The sequence below is a fragment of the Camelus bactrianus genome, chromosome 23, assembly GCF_048773025.1.
Source record: "Camelus bactrianus isolate YW-2024 breed Bactrian camel chromosome 23, ASM4877302v1, whole genome shotgun sequence".
NCBI classification, from domain to species: domain Eukaryota; kingdom Metazoa; phylum Chordata; class Mammalia; order Artiodactyla; family Camelidae; genus Camelus; species Camelus bactrianus.
The window spans coordinates 32,562,706-32,579,356 of NC_133561.1; the positions used below are offsets into that span (position 1 = coordinate 32,562,706).

At 39.0% G+C, this 16,651-nt stretch overlaps 1 non-coding gene across 1 annotated transcript; it reads left to right on the top strand.

Moving 5' to 3' along the window:
- Window positions 1-224: 224 nt before the first annotated feature.
- On the top strand, window positions 225-331 carry LOC123611780 (U6 spliceosomal RNA). Its single transcript, XR_006718878.1, has one exon. It is a non-coding gene; the product is annotated as a U6 spliceosomal RNA (small nuclear RNA).
- Window positions 332-16,651: the final 16,320 nt, after the last annotated feature.

A 16,651-nucleotide genomic window follows, 5' to 3' on the forward strand; every position in this document is an offset into this window, starting at 1 on the left:
GGCCTAGGAAAGTATATAGCACAACACACTCTGTAAATATTTGCCAAATGAATGAAAGATTAGGTAGCTTTCAACCCCAGTTCCATGTCACATTTGTTGTGAAGGTATCAGCCATGTGGGAGAAAGAAGGGAGTCCTGTGCATCTGTGACAGAAGGCCTCGGCTTGGGTATTAAAGCTGGGATTTGTCTTAGTCAATTCAGGCTGTCATGACAAAAATAACATCGTGCTCATTTTGGCAGCTTATGTACTAAAATTGGAACAATACAGAGAAGATTAGCACGGCCCCCACGCAAGGATGACGTGTAAACTCGTGAAGCCTGCCATGTTTTTATGAACTTATTTACAGAACAGAAAGAGCAGGGAGGGTATAGCTCAAGTGGCAGAGCACATGGCTAGCATGCATGAAGTCCTGGGTTCAATCCCCAGTACTTCCTTTAAGAATAAATAAATAAATAAACCTAATTACCTCCCCCCACCAAAAAAAAAAAAAAAAAAAGAGAGAGAGAGAGAAAGAGACTCACAGACATAGGAAATAAACATGGTTACTAGAGGGGATACGGGGTGGGAAGGGATAAATTGGGAGATTGAGATTTGCAGATACTAACTACTATATATAAAATAGATAAACAACAATTTTATATTGTACAGCACAGGGAACTGTATTCAATATCTTGTAGTAACCTATAATGAAAAAGAATATGAAAAGGAATATATGTATATATATGTATGACTGAGACATTATGCTCTACACCAGAAATTGACACAATATTGTAAACTGACCATACTTCAAAAAAAAAAAAACAAAACCATAAAGCAGGACTGCCCGCAGTCCTGAAGGGGTTCGGGACTCCCAAACCAATGATGGCCAAGAGGACTGAAGACTGACGGGGCCTGGCACCCTTCCTGGCTCTGGAGGGACACCTGGTCATTTCTCCGGAGGAGCCTCAGGTAACCCTTGATGTGGCAGATAGAAAAGTTATTTTCTTATTAGATATGGAGGCTGCCTACTCTTATTAGATATGATTTTCCCTGGACCCTTGTCCTCCCAATCCTGTGTAATAACAGGGATCAATAAATGGCCCCAACCAAGCGCTTGCTAAGAAATTTTACCTTTGCACATCAGTTTCTGCTCATGCCTGAGGGCCCCATCCCCTTGTTGGGAAGGGACTTGCTCACTAAATTCCAGGCAATAATCCAATTCGGAGGCCCTCTTGACAAGACACCTACCAAGAAAAATGATTACCCTTGCATCGGGAGCCTGCCTCAATCCCATGTCAGAGGAAGTTCTCCCTTCCACCCCATATCATTTCTCAAGTGAACCCTCTTGTCTGGGACACTGAGGTGCCTGACAGAGCTACTGTTGTCAGGCCACCTCAGAAATGAGACCACCTGAGGCTGTGGGCTATATTGACATTTAAAGGCCAAACTGAAGGCTGTAATTAGAGAATTTCTTAAACCCAGGGAGGATCCCACAAGTGTTTGCAAATAGATTTCTAACATGAGAGGCCACCGGTCTGACTGAACTGACTATAGCTGATAGTCAGAGCCTGATAGGAATTTTGGGGAGAGGCCTTCTCCCCTAAACCAAATGAGGGGGAAAATAAGCTGTCTTTGTTTTATAAATGTAGTCTTTATAGGACTAGAAATGTGACTCTAGAAATAACCCAAAGCCCACCACCCCTTTTGCCGCTCTCTAAACCTCCTCTACTTGATTTAAGAGTAAGTATTGGGGAAAAAAACCTTTTTCTGGCCTTAAGGATTTAAAGTTATCCTAGGAGGAACTTGCCTTTCTGTGTCTTTGAAATGCAAATTTTGTAAAAAGGGAGTAGGTAATTTGGAACTTGACTTGTTAAGGACAAATAGAAATCTTGTCTCTTTTCCACAAATATTAGTAAAAATGTTTGGTCATCGAGACAGGAGACTTTGATTTGTTCCATCTGCCAAAAATCCAATTTGAATCCAATCTCTAGTAACTGATGGGTTTTACATTGTTGTACCAATTCACGGCTAAAATTTTGGAATGGGAACGATAAGGTTTCTATGTTTTGTGTGTTTGTGTGTCACACGTGTACAGTAGTGCCAAAATTAATGTATAAAGTGCTCTATTAAATTGGCTTAAAGGCAATTAAGTGCTTAGATGAATACTTATAAATATGAAAGAAACTGACCAGAGTGAATTTCAGGTTCATGTGATCTGGGAAGTGTTCAGTACTGGTATTGGTATTGAAGCTGGCTTAAGCTTGTTGGTTTGATTTACACAGACACATTTAGAGTCATCAGCGTTAAGTGTAATACCTCTGTTGTACCTGGGCTTACTATATCTGTTGCAAATTTGTCAGCAAGGAAGGTAACTCAATGTGAAAAACCTTTCAAGGAAAGTAAATGTAAACAAAATAGAAGTTTTGGGGTAAACCCTTTAGGAGTGATTATGTTTTGAGAATGTCTACTTAAAATAGTCTCTCCAGGTTTTTGGTACTTGAAACTTGAAACTAAGCTAAATAAAGAGAACTCATTGACTATCTGGGTCGTTTATAAAATATTGGAACATGAAATGCTGGGCAGGTCTAAGTTTACTTACTTTTGCCTTCTCAGGAGAGAAAGGCTAAAGCAAAAGTTTTCTAAACCGGAAATGCTGGTATAATAACCAATGCACAATTACTTGCTTCTTGGTTTTTGCCAGGGATTTAAGACTATTAAGGGTTAAATTATAATCAGTTATAATTCTAGTTGTTATAACCAAGTTTCTTTATCGATTACATTGTAATCAGGTGTTTAACAGTGTCTTTTTAAGTCTTTTGTCATTTATAGACAGTTAAACTGCTGTTACAAAAGTGCCTCGTCTTCAGGAAGACTCATAAGAAGGCTATGGAAGTGATGGGTAAAAACCATGTACACACCATCTCATCTAAGCCCAGGCCATGAAATCACCTGGATTTAACTACTTGATACTCATGGACCGTTGTCGTCCCCACACTGGGTTTATAACTTGCCTCTTTCGTGGACCCAGATGGCTGCTTCCTTGTTAAACTTTGTCTGCCCCCAGATCTCTTATTGCACCTTGGGGTGTATCTGGATAGGTGGCACTCTGCAGAACGAGGACGCAAAGACAAGCGCACCACAGAAAAAACTCGGCTCCTATAAATATGCGTATCTTTAGATCAATAATGTGTGGCATGAGGGATCCTGTACATTAGGACATTTGCTCTCATTTACAGTTAATGATCATACTCCTGCTCTTCCTCCTCGGACTGCACCTCTTTAACCTCTTTGTGAAGTTTATGTCTTCCAGGTTACAACAGTTCCATGTCAAGATGATGTTAATGCAGGGATTCCAGCCCATATCACCCTGTGACTCAAAACCAAGAAGCTCTCCTGCCCCCTGGGGTCCCTAGATTAGGCATGCAGAGATTTTTTACTCCCTGACAGGCAGAGTCAATGCCCCTACTCATGCCTTAAGTAGCTACGGAAGATGGACCACCACCCCTCTGCACTCCTGTAGGACTATGGGAATAAAATCTCTGAGAGGGGAATGAGACAGGAAGGAAGGGGGTGGGGCACAGCCATTAAAAGAATGACACAGCAGTTGGCACCAAGATGATGGAGAAGTCGACTCCCAATAGACCTTGAGGCCCAAGATGGCAGGACATTTAACTTCCCAGTAGACTTGAGCTTCATTATATGCTCATTGTAAATATTAACATGGTAAATAGCACTCCCACAGGTGCCATGACAGCTCTGAGGCTGACCATAAAAGGTCAGAAAAAGGGCAGTGGCCCAGTTCCTGGGGATCCCCACCCCTTCCCCCAAAGTAGTTGGAATAATCCTCCCACTTGTTAGCATATGAAGCTACCAAGCCCATAAAAACTAAGTACCCCACACCTCATGGCCGCTCTTCCTTCTGAGTAAGACAGACCACACCCTGTCTGCGGACTGTGTGTCTACTTTTACTTTAAACAAACATCCACCTCCATGCCTCATGATCTGTCTGGTCTTCTGAGATGGCCTGCACTCTGTCTATGGAGTATGTATTTCTCTGTATAAATCTACTTTTGCTCAAAAAATAAAATAGATTTGTGGCTTATCAACGACAAACATTGTTTCTCACGGTTTTGGAGGCTGGGCAGCCCAAGGCCAAGGATCCAAGAGATTTGGTGTCTGGTAAGGGCCTGCTTTCTGGTCCTTAGATGGCTGTCTTCTTGTTGTATCCTTGAATGGCAGAAGGACAAGGGGGCTCTCTGTAGTCACTTTTGTAAGGGCACTAATTCCATTCATGAGGACTCCACCCTCATGACCTAATCACCCCAATACCATTACGGTGGGGACTAGATTTCAATATAGGAGTTTCAGTTGAATACAGACACTCAGTCTATAGCAGGGCTTGATGACAGTATGGTTTAGATAGAGAAATCTTCTTTACTGGACTTCGCATTTTAAGACCTTCTTTATACAGCAGATGTGTCAGTATGCTTGGAAACCAGTTAGAATACAGACTCTGCCAAAGGCAGATGGTTTCTTGGAGAACTTTGTGCTGAAGGTGGAGACTTTTCCCACAGTTAAGAGATTAAAGAATCTTTGGTGAAAAGAATGGCAAAAAAAACAAAAACAAAAACAAAAACAAAAACAAACAAAAAAAAAACTCTTCATGAGTTGACTGTCAATTTTCATATTAGATCAAGTGAATATTTCAACTGTGAAGTGGCCCAAGGCCATCCAAAGCCCCCAGATTGGCATCCAGATGAAAAAGGTATTATTTGTGCCTACTAATTTGTGCCTTAAAAGTGCCCACTACAGTGCCTGGGGAAGCATGATGGTGAAGGGGGCTTGAGACTGCTCTGCCATACCCCAAGGATGCAAGAGGGATCTACCAGGAGCCAGCTTCTAAGCCCTCACACCTATCCATGTATTGCTGAAGTATCATGTGGGAGACTAAGCATCAGATGACTTATGCAGTATTGGTGGGGTCTGCTGATTGAATTGGATTGTTTGATACGTGAAGAATCTTTTCTCCCTCCATCATCTGCTTTTCTTTCTTGTATCTGAGCAAGTAAAGAATCTAGATCTGAATGAAGGTAGGCTAAGAGTAACTGTGCAAAGGCATTAAACAGACTCTCTTCCTTACGTGGGCTTCTGGGAGTCAACTAAGGATTAATTAAATAATTATTTTTGTTTGTTTGCTTTGAAAACTGCTTAGTATCCCTGGGCACACAGGCAATGCAATCTTGTAAGACTTATGAGATATAGAAAACAGGGGGAAACACACAATTAAAAAAATTCTCTAATTAATTAAGAGGCTAAGCCTGCTGAGAATAGCATTACAAAAAAATCAACGCTTGTCCAGACCCTAGTGATGTGGCCAGCTGAGTGTGTTTTCTGCTGACTGTTGGCTAACAGAGACAGAACTAACTGAAGATGCGCTGAAACTTGTCCGATCAGTGGTCCTCAACCTTCCTATGTCAACACCCCAACCATCATATTTCAAAGAGTATTATCCAACCTGCTTGGGATAAATCCTTGGGAGAAATTCCTTCTGACAGAAGATAAAAGAGTCTCCAAAGTGAACTCTGTGACAGGCTGAATAAGCCAGAACATTTTTCTTTTTAATCAAATAATTCAAACCTAAAAAATAATCAAAGTGAGGCTTCTGTCTTTTTTTTTCCAAGATGGAATAAGACCACTACAGCCCCTGTCTCCTATGGATTACAACTACAAACTCTGAACACAACATAAAAACAACTACATGAGGATTTTGAAAGTAAACAAAAGAAGACAAATTGTGGAGAGAAGTCAAAACTTAGAGAAGGGAGCCATAGAGAGGTGAGTTTCTTGTTTTTTAGGAAATTCTCTCCTTTTCCTCATAACTTTGACCTGAGATACCTGAGAGCAGGTACTAGTTACAAAACTGTATAGTGAAGGGGGAAGAGGCTAAACTTGTAGAAGAGACCCCATCTTTCTAAAAAGAAGAACGAAGAAAAGAGGACTGAAGGGAGTGTGCATATGTAACCCTCAGTTTTTAAATCCCTTGGCTTTTCTCTGAAATTGAGCCCTACTTGTGGAGCTGTGTTTTGATGGTAATGCAGGCAATTAAAATTCCAATAGAAATCTCATCTGGCCAGAGGAACTGGAAAAGGTGGCCCTGAGGGCCTGAGCGTGTGAGAGGACTCAGCAGGAGGAGAGAGCTGGAGAAGGGGTCATCTAATTCTGTGTATGAGCCTATGTATGTCATGGGCTGATACCTGAACTATACTTGCATGGGCCAGATCCAAGTCAGTACAGCAAAGGCTTTGATAACTGGACTGAGAGTGAAACTACGGATCACAGAAGGTGAAACCGAATGAGAAGTCTGAAACTAACTGGGCTGATTGTCTGCTGTAATAAAAAAAAAAAAATCAACATTCTTCAGAGGGCTTTAACTGAACCCAGACCGTATACAGCATAATATTTAAAATGTCTAGGATATAATATAAAATTACTTGATATAAAAAGAACAGGAAAGTGTGATCAGTTCTCAAGGGACAGTGAAAAAATGCTAACCCCAAGATGACCAAGATGTTGGAATTATCCCACAGATTTTAAAGCAGTTATGGTAACTATGCTTCAAGGGCTAATGGTAAACAATTCTGAAGTGAATGGAAAGAAAGAAGTTCTTGGCAGAGAAATAGAAACTGTAAAAAAGATCCAAATAGAAAAATTTTTAAATTGAAAAAATATAATATGCGAAATTTTAAAAATTCATTTGATGGGCTAATAGCAGAATGGAGATGACAAAAGAGAGAATCAATGAATATGAAAATAGATCAATAGAATGTATTCAATCTGAAGAACAAGGAGAAAACCAGATGGGATAAAAGATGAACAGAATCTCAGGGACCTGTGGAAAAATATCAGAAGTTCTAATGTTTATGACATTGGACTTCCAAAGAATAGGAGAGACAGATTGATGCAGAAATATGTTAGAAGAAATAATAGGTTAAAACTTTCCAAATTTAATGAAAGACATAAATTTACAGATTCAAGAAGTTTGGTGAACCCCAAACAGGAAAAAATAAAAAATAAAAATAAAGCCAACCCCACACATAAAGACATATTATAGTTAAACTGCTGAAAACAAAAGATAAAGAAAATTCTTGAAAGCAGCTAGAGAAAACTGAAATATAGGGGACACACAGGTGAACAATGATTTGAATTACAACAGATTTCTCAAGAGAAATGTTACCAAGTCCAAGTTTGTACTGCTCACTGCACAACAGGCCAATAAATCAGAGACTATGTGTTGGGGCAAGGAATAATGACTTTATTTGGAAAGCCAACAGACTGAGAAGATGGTAGACTAGTGTCCCAAAGAACCATCTTACCTGACTTAGAATTCAGGATTCTTTCATCTAAAAGGGGAGGGAGTGTGTGTGGTTGTTGCAAATTTCTTGGTGTGGGAATCCTTTGTTCTTGCAGTTATCCATGGAGGTCTGGTCACAACGGTTCTATAAACCTCCAACAAGACAAATGCTGTTCTCTGTTCTGCAACAACTTTTTAATGAAAATGTGTTATACCTTTAGAAGTCAAAGCCTTGAGAATGGACTGCCATGTATATTTCAGGCTATAGACAACATTTTGTATTCTTTTACAAAAGGTACAGAGGCAGCATGCTTAAGCACAGGCAACAAAATACAAAGTTTATAGCTAAAGGAATAAATTCAACAGGGAGTCAGGTTCATTATCCCCTGTTTCAGAAACTGTGGAGGCCAGGAAACAGTGGAACAAAATCTTTAAAATGCTAAGAGAAAGTATATGCCAACCCAGAATCTTATATTCAACAAAAATACTCTTCAGGAATGAAGGCTAATACTAACTACAATATATAAAATAGATAAAAACCAAATTTCTTCTGTATAGCATGGGGAACTATATTCAAAATCTTGTAGTAACCTATAATGAAAAAGAACATCAAAAGAAATATATGTATGTATGTGCATGACTGAAACATTATGCTGTACACCAGAAATTGACACAACATTGTAACTGACTATACTTCAGTCAAAAAAAAAAGAAAGGAATGAAGGCTAAATACATTTTCAAATGAAAGAAAACTAAGAATATTTGTCATCAACATACCTATTCTAAAAGAAATGCTACAGGATGATTTTCGAGCTTAAGGGAAACAATATCAGAGGGAAACTTGGAACTTCAGGAAGAAAGGAAGAGCAAGAGAAGTGGTAAATAGATAAGTAAATATAAAGTCTGTTTTTCTTCTCTCATGTTTCTTTACTATGTATGACTGAATGGAAGAAAAAATTATTGTCTGCTGGAGTTTTTAATGTTCATATAATACATATGACAGCTATAATATGAAGGGGGAAGAGTAAAGGAGGCCTATATGGTTAAAGCTTCCATATATTACTTGGGTTAGTAAAATATTAGCTCTGAGTAAACTGAAAAGTTAGATATATATACTGTGTTCCCTAGAGCAACACCTAGAATAATAATCCAAAAAGATAAAGCCAAAAAGCTAATAGATAAGTTAAAATAAAATTTAAAAAATATTCAGGTAATCAAAAAGAAGGCAGAAAATGTTGGACAAAAACAACAAAAGGAATAAGAAGGAAAAACAGAAAACAAACAATAAAATGATAGCCTTAAGTCCAATCACATTAATAGTTACATTATATGTAAATTGTCTATATATATCAATTAAAAGGAAGAAGTCGTCAGACTGGGCTTTAAAAAGACCGCAACATTGTAATTGTACTAAATACCACCGAATTGTTTACTTTAAAAGTGTTTATTTTATGTTATTGTATTTTACTTCAATAAATGATTTTTTAAAAACACCACAACATAGGCTATATACAAGTACAGTTGACACTTGAACAATGAGGGTGTTAATCAGGGTATAACAGAGTTGGTCATACATATAAATGGATTCAACCAATTTTGGACCACCATAGTACTGCAGTATTTATTACTGAAAGTTATCTGTGTATAAGTGGATGCATGCAGTTCAAACATGCATTGTTCAAGGGTCAACTGCAACCCACTTGAAACATAAAGATGTAGATAGCTTAAAAGTAAAAAAATGGAAGAAGGCTATAACCTGAAAACACTAATCAAAAAGAAAAAAAAAAGTGGTAGGAGAAAAGGAACAGCTCTTCCTTACAGATAAATTCCAGCTTATAAATGTAGAGGAAATGAAGGAAATAGAAAATTATCATATGAGGCCACTGTATTAATTGTCACAGACAAGACTCACCAGTAGATGCTATTTTTTTTTTATGAGGTAATTAGGTTTTTATTTATTTTAATGGAGGTACTGGGGAATGAACCAGTAGGTGCTAAAATTAATGGGAGAAAATCTGAGGAGAAATTGGGCATTTGAATAGTTTCAAAGTATCTCCCCCTAGACATTTATTTATTACAAAGGGAAGAATAGTCACTTTTCAGTGGAGAAGTCTTGCAGATAGCACCTTAATCAAGTTATCAAGTTAGACATCATCAGTCTTAAGACACATGGCCATGAGGTACCTGCACATGTAATGTACTGAGGAGGGCTTATCATGCTCAAAGATGCTTAGCCGTAGTCTAATCATGAGAAAACATCAAACACAAATCAATAAATGTTTTTAAAATAACTGGTACTGTTCAGTGTTAAAGTCTTAAAAGAAAAGGCAAGAATGAGGAACTGCCACAGATTGGAGAAGACTAAGAAGATATGCAGTTAAATGTTACGTGAGATCCTGGAATGGAACCTGGAACAGAAAAAGGACATTGGCCAAAGGCTGGTAAAATCCAAATAAAGTGTATAGTTTAGCTAGTAATATTGTACCAGTGTTAATGTCTCAGTTTTCATCGCCGTATCATAGTTATGCAAGATGTTAACATTAGGGAATGTTAGGTGAAGTCTATGTGAGAAATCTCTGTCTTATTTTTGGAACTTTTCTGTAAGTCTAAAATTACTTCAAAATAAAAAGAGTTAAACATTTTTCTAAGTGAAAGGAAGGAAAGAAAGAAAAAAGGAAGGAAGGAAGGAAGAAGGAAGGAAGTGGCTATATTAATGTCAGATAAAGTAGACTTCAGAACAAGGCTCATTACCAACAATAAAGAGGAACATTTAATAAAGACAAGAGTCAATTCACCAAGAAGATATAACAATCCTAAATGTGCATGCAACTAACAGTATAGCTTCAAAATACATGAAGAAAAGATGGGTAGAACTGAAAGAGTGAACAGACAGATCCACAATTACATTTGAAGACTTCAATGCTCCTCTCTGATCCTAGAACTAGTAGAAGCAAAATCAGTAAGGATATGTATGACCTGAACAACACTGTTAACAAATTTGACCTGACATTTTTCAGAGCATTCCACTCAACAGCAGTTGAATACATATTTTTGTGTGTGTGAGATTCTGCAAAATTAGAACTCACTTAGAGATTTATGCTTTGATCTGAGATTATCAAGAATATATCCCTCTATTTATAGGGAGTCATGGCTCTCCAGGACACCTGAGACCAATCCAAGATTCTTTCAGAGATGTTCAGCGTCTGAGTGCAAGTTATTCAGGAATCTTGTATAAAGTTAGCCAACTCGAGATCTCCCTTAATGAGTCTGCCTAGTAATTCCAGGGCATTGGTGGGTCTATTTGGTTGCCTTCTTCTTTGATATTTGCTGTGACTTCCAGGAAAGGAAGCACCTCCCCTAAATTAATAATACCACATCTGGTACATAATCTAAATCTGCTTATCAAGAAACCAGTAAATGTGCCAGACCTAGCAGCCTCCTTCCCACTCTCTCATTTCTTCTTTTGAAAACCAGATGTGTGTGCACATTATCTTTTTTGTGTGTGATTCAAATTTTATAGATTATAGTCATTAAAGTCATTATAAAATACTGGCTGTATTCTTTGTGCTGTACAACATACACTTGTAGCTTATTTATTTTATATACATGGTAGTTTGTAATTCTTAATTCCTGACCTCCATTAGCATAGTTTTATTAATTGAAGAATAGTCAGTTACAATGTATTACTTTCTGTTGTACAGCATAATGTCTCAGTCATGTATATATATATGTATATACATATATATACTTGTTTTCATATTTTCATTAAAGATTATTACAAGATATTGAATATAGTTCCCTGTGCTATACAGAAGAAATGTGTTTTTTATCTGCACATATCTTTTTACTTCTCTGAATCTCATAACAGGGCTTCAGATATTATCAGGTTCATCTACCATCAGGTACATTTATCTGTTATGTAGTTGTGGTAGACAAAATAATGCCCCTCCCAAAGATGATCATATCTTTTTTTACTCACTCTTTCCATTACAACTCATTACAAGAACTTGGGTATAGTTCCCTGTGCTATACAGTAGATCCTTGTTATTTACCTATGTTATATGTAGTAATGTATACCTATTAATCCCAAGCTCCTAATCTATCCCTCCCTCTTCTTCCCCCACTGGTTACCACAGTTTGTTTTCTATGTCTGTGAGTCTATTTCTGGTTTGTAAATAAAATTTTCATTTATTTGTTTTGTTTTAGATTCCACATAAAAGTGACATCATATGGTATTTGTCTTTCTCCGTCTGGCTTACTTCACTTACTGTGATCATCTCTAGGTCCATCCATGAAAGATGGTTACGTCTTCATCCTTGGAATTTGTGAATATGTTACCTCACATGGTAAAAAGGGCTTTGAGATGTGACTAAGTTAAGAATTTTGAGATGGAGGAATTATCCTGGATTTTCTGAGAAGGCCCAATGTAAGCATAAGGGTCCTTACAAGAGGGAGACAAGAAAGGTGAGAGTCAAAAGAGGAGGTGCAACAACAGCATTGGAGGTTGGAATGTGTGCTCTGAAGATGAAGGAAAGGGGCTGTGAACCAGGCAGGCAACCTCCAGAAGCTGGAAAAGGCGAGGAGCCTCCTGAAGGAATACAGCTCTGCGGACATCTGGTTTTAGTCCTATGAGCCACATTTCAGACTTCTGACTTCTAGAACTGTAACACAATAAACTTGTTGTTTTAAGCCACTAAGTTTATGGCCTCAGAAAACTAATACAGTAGTGAAATTTATCAACCTTTCTATTTCTAGTTTTCTAGGCTTGGATTCATGTTTAGAAAGAAATTTACCACTCTGAGATTATAAACCTTCTCCCCCCATGTCTCTTTTTGGAACTTCCATCGTTCTAGATTTTATTACTTTAATAGATCGACAAATTAAAGGAACCAGACAGAGGTCTATATCTTGCACTGATAAGAATAGAAATGGATGGAAGAATCTTTATCCATTTGACCTTTGGACTGGAGCCTGTCTTTCCCTACAGGATTCTGCTGGCATAGGTAGGGATGGCCGTTTATTGCCTATCCGGCTGACACTCAGGCCTGCAAAACTTAGTTTTGGGACACAGTGTGCTGAAGACACTGACGGAGTCAGAGTTCTTCTTGTGGGAAGAAATGTGTTTTTGAGGTTGGAGTGGGGAGGAGGAATGTCCCATATTCCTGTGAAGAGACTCAGTGCTTTGTTTAGGGGGTGGCAAATTATTCTCAGAGACAGAGATTGTTTTTGCCAATATTTTATTTAACACAGGTTCACTGCAGGAATTACAATTATTCCACAAACCAGTAGCATACAAGAGAATGTCTCTTAATCAGCCAGTAAAGGAACAACACACTCCAAACCAATGATAGATTAATCACACTCTTGCTCCAGGCAAGGGGAGGTGAAAGAAAGAAAGTCCAAATTTAGTTGAAGTATATGTTTTCCGTGAATTGTGGTTTCTCTGGAGAGCTGACGTTTGGCTGCCAGTGCAAAAATAAAAGTCCCTTGTTGCTAGAGCACGTTGCTAGGGAACGGTGGTGCCTGTGTTGGCCAGCTGGCTGGTCTCCCAGCCCCTGCTCTGTTGGTCACCACAGCCGAGCCGCCTTTACCAAAGCAGGAGCCAATGCAAGGTCTTTGAGGAGCTAGGTTAGTAAAGAGGAGCTTTGCCCAGACAAAAATCTTGGTGTTTATAGTCAAATGTCCCCTTGCTGTAGTTGCTTCTCCACATTTTCTTACAGATAAGCCCACATCTGGATTCCCCAGCTGCTAAGATACTGAGTGCTCACCAACAACATACAAGATGAACACATCCTGACATGATTTACTTCATTCTCATATCAAAATAACTTTACTTCTAAAAACAAATTTTTTTTTGCCTTAGTCATAAACAAGTGGATTGAAACAATTTCACTGAAGTCATAAACACGTGGATTTGAAGTCATGTCAAGCCAACAGACAGCACTGGGGCAAGTGCGTAACAGGAGGACAAGGAAGGAAGGCCCCTGGGAACAGGGCCAGATAGATCATCTGTGGGGCCCAACGCAAAAGGAAAAAGTGGGGCCCCTAATTCAAAAAATAGGGGGAAAAGTGCTGTTAAAAGTACTAAAATAGAAAGAATTTTCCTTTCTTCTAGTCTTTTGACTTCTGTTTTTTTACTTCCTGTTTAATATCATTCTAAGTTTGAATTTTAAATTGTTAATATGAATTTTACCATTCAACTTTATATCGTACAAATGCCAGTTTCAAATGTAAATACGTCAACATTTAACTCATCTCTGGAATCACCAAAATTGCACAATTTATATTTTGTAACTTGTACATGTACACATACAGTCAGTCCTCACTATTTGTAGATTCTGTGTTTGTGAATTTGCCTACTAGCTACAATTTACTTGTAACTGCAGAATCAGTAAATAGTCTCAGCACCTTTGGTCATTCATGGACTTGTGCACGTACATGAGACAGGAGGGAAGGAGACAGGGCACAGCCAGTGAAGAAAAGACACAGCCACTGAGGACAGGACAAACTGGCTAGAACCAAGATGGCAGAAGGTTTGACTTCCAGTAGACCTTGAGCCTCACGGCACACGCACAGCTGCCGTGACAGCTCCCAGGCTGACTGTAAAAGGCCAAAAAGTGGAGGGGTCCAATTCCTGGAAATCCATTTCCCAAAATAATTGGAATAATCATCTTATTCATTAGCATATGAAATTATCCAGCCCATAAAAACTACACTCCACACCTCATGGTCTCTCTCTTTCTCTCTCTCTCTTGCCTTCTGAGATGGCCTGCACTCTGTCTATGGAGTGTGTATCAACTTTTACCTTAAACGCTCCCACACCTCTTGGTCTTTTGCCTGCTCACCTTTTGAGATGCCCGCATTCTGCCTGTGGAGTATGTATCTCCTCAGCTGCTCTCCCTTCTGAGTGAGACGGACCCCACTCTGCCTAGGGAGTGTGATTCTCTCTGAATAAACTTACTTTCCCTTTCCCATGCCTCGCTCTTGAATTCCTTCCTGGGCGAGACAAGATCCTACTCTTTGCCAACACACAGACTGGGAAAAATTGGAATTGAACAACATGCATATTCCCACCCCAGGTTTGCTGACCTGAAACAAATAGACTCCAGTCAAGATAGGCTTATTCAGAATCAGCAGAGAATTGCAATTTGAGGTCTGCGACCATGGTGAGCTACATGCGCGTCTCCACATGGCAAGGGAAAGATACTTTCATAGGGAGGAAAAGGAAGCTGGGAGGGCTCTAGTAAACAGAGTCCATGGTTTTTCATTGGCTGAGTCCTCACCAGGAAAGAAGAGGAGTCTTTCTTCCTCCGGTTGGGCTCTGCAATCCTCCCAGGCTGTGAGAGCGCCCCCTTCTGGTCTCCCACTCTATTCAATTTAGGTTTCTGTTTATTAATTTTTTTACAGGTTGAAGGAAGTGAAATTCGGCTTTCTTGTTTCAGCTCTCAAACAGTAAACAAGTATATCTTGTGGCTTATTTAGTGCCATATTTTTTGCATTTTTATGTTTCTTGTTGATGATCTCACGGTTTCAAATGACCCCCAAGCATAGTGCTGAAGTGCGGTCTAGTGTTCAAAGGGTAGGAAAGCTGTGGGTGTGACTTACAGAGAAAATGTGTGTGCTAGATAAGCCTCCTTCAGACATGAGTTATAGTGCAGTTGACTTAGTTCAAATGTTAATGAATCAGTAGTGTGTGTTAAATAAAGAGAAACATACATAAAACAAGTGTTGTGGACACAATGGCGGCAGATTGGTGACGCAGTGACATATGGGTTGGTAAAAGAATTTACCAGAGATGAAGGAGGATCGTGGTAAAGGAATTTATCAGGTTACACTGCTGCAAGTAACAGCGGGCCACAGAGACGAGAGATGCCTGTGTGACACTGAGGGCTGGTTGTTGGGGTCTTTTATAAGGTCGGGTCACAAGGTGCCTGATCAGTTTGTGCACAAGTCTCTGATTGGTTGTAGGTGAGGTAAGAAGTTTAGGGTCCATGAAGGGCGGTGAGGTTTATGATTCTGGTAAGGTGGGCTGAAGCAAGCCAGCCCAGCTACTGTGAGGTTAGGCACTACCTAGGGCTATTAGTTTGTTAGGGGAAACAGGCCCAGTAAAGAATGTACTTTATCTGTTTAGGAATCACAGGCAGACATCTAAGTGCCCAGAAAGGGGGGTCATTGGCCTTTTTTTTTTTATATATATATATATTTTTTTTAATTGAAGTACAGTTAGTTTACAATATTGTGTCAATTTCTGGTGTACAGTATGTTTCAGTCATACGTGAACATCACATATTTTATATCTCATACAGACATTTAATATTCTTTTTCTCCATAGGTTACTACAAGATATTGAATATAGTCCCCTGTGCTATACAATAGAAACTTGTTGTGGAGTCATTGAACGTTGAAGGATGTCAGTTGGCCCCACAATAAGGTTATGTATTGATTGGTTGATGAACATGTGATCAGAAGCCCAACTCTATTTCCCTCATGAGCAGTGTGGTTTAGGAGTCACCAATTCAGTGTTTGTGGTGACTTTCTAGACCATAATTGCCATGAATAACAAGAATCAATTGTGTTTTGTTCTTACCAGAACAGTGGAAGCACTGTACAAAGCTAAACTCAGTTGTTTTTACTCCTGTGATATTATGACTTAAAGAAATATGTATTTGGTCTTTGTCCTCATTTCTGGCACAGAGCTCCTAAAATCTTTGGTATTTCCTAAGTGATGAGAGTGACAAAGACACTCTCTGTTATGTTAATGAGGTGTCTTTTGGGCCCCACTATGGAAGAGGGCTGGTTGCCAGGAGATCCAATCACGTGATTAGAGGTTTGGAACTTCCTTCCCTGACCTTCAGGGAAGGAGGAAGGGCTGGAGGTTGAATTAATCACCAGTCACCAATGATCTGATTAATCTGCCTGTGTAATGAAACCTCCATAAAACTTCAAAAGGACAGAGTTCAGAGAGCTTCCAGGTTGGTGAACCAGAGCATTTCTACCATAAGGATAGAAGCTCCTTTGTTTGGGACATCACCTAATGCATTTGTCAACTGCAAAAAGGCACACAACATAAAAACTATGAGTCGAATTTACTCAGTGTCTTACTGAGGACTATGGCCTGGGAGACAGCCTGTCAGATAGTTCTGAGAAGCTGTTCCAAAGAGGTAAAGGGGGAGGTCAGTATGTATGTGATTTCTCCTATGATGAATGTCTAAAGACTCAGTCATCTTCCTCTTCCTGGTACAGTGAGGGAGACATCCCTACAAATGGAGACTTCTCTTATATATGTAAATGTCTCTTTAAAAAGGGTAACTCTGACTATT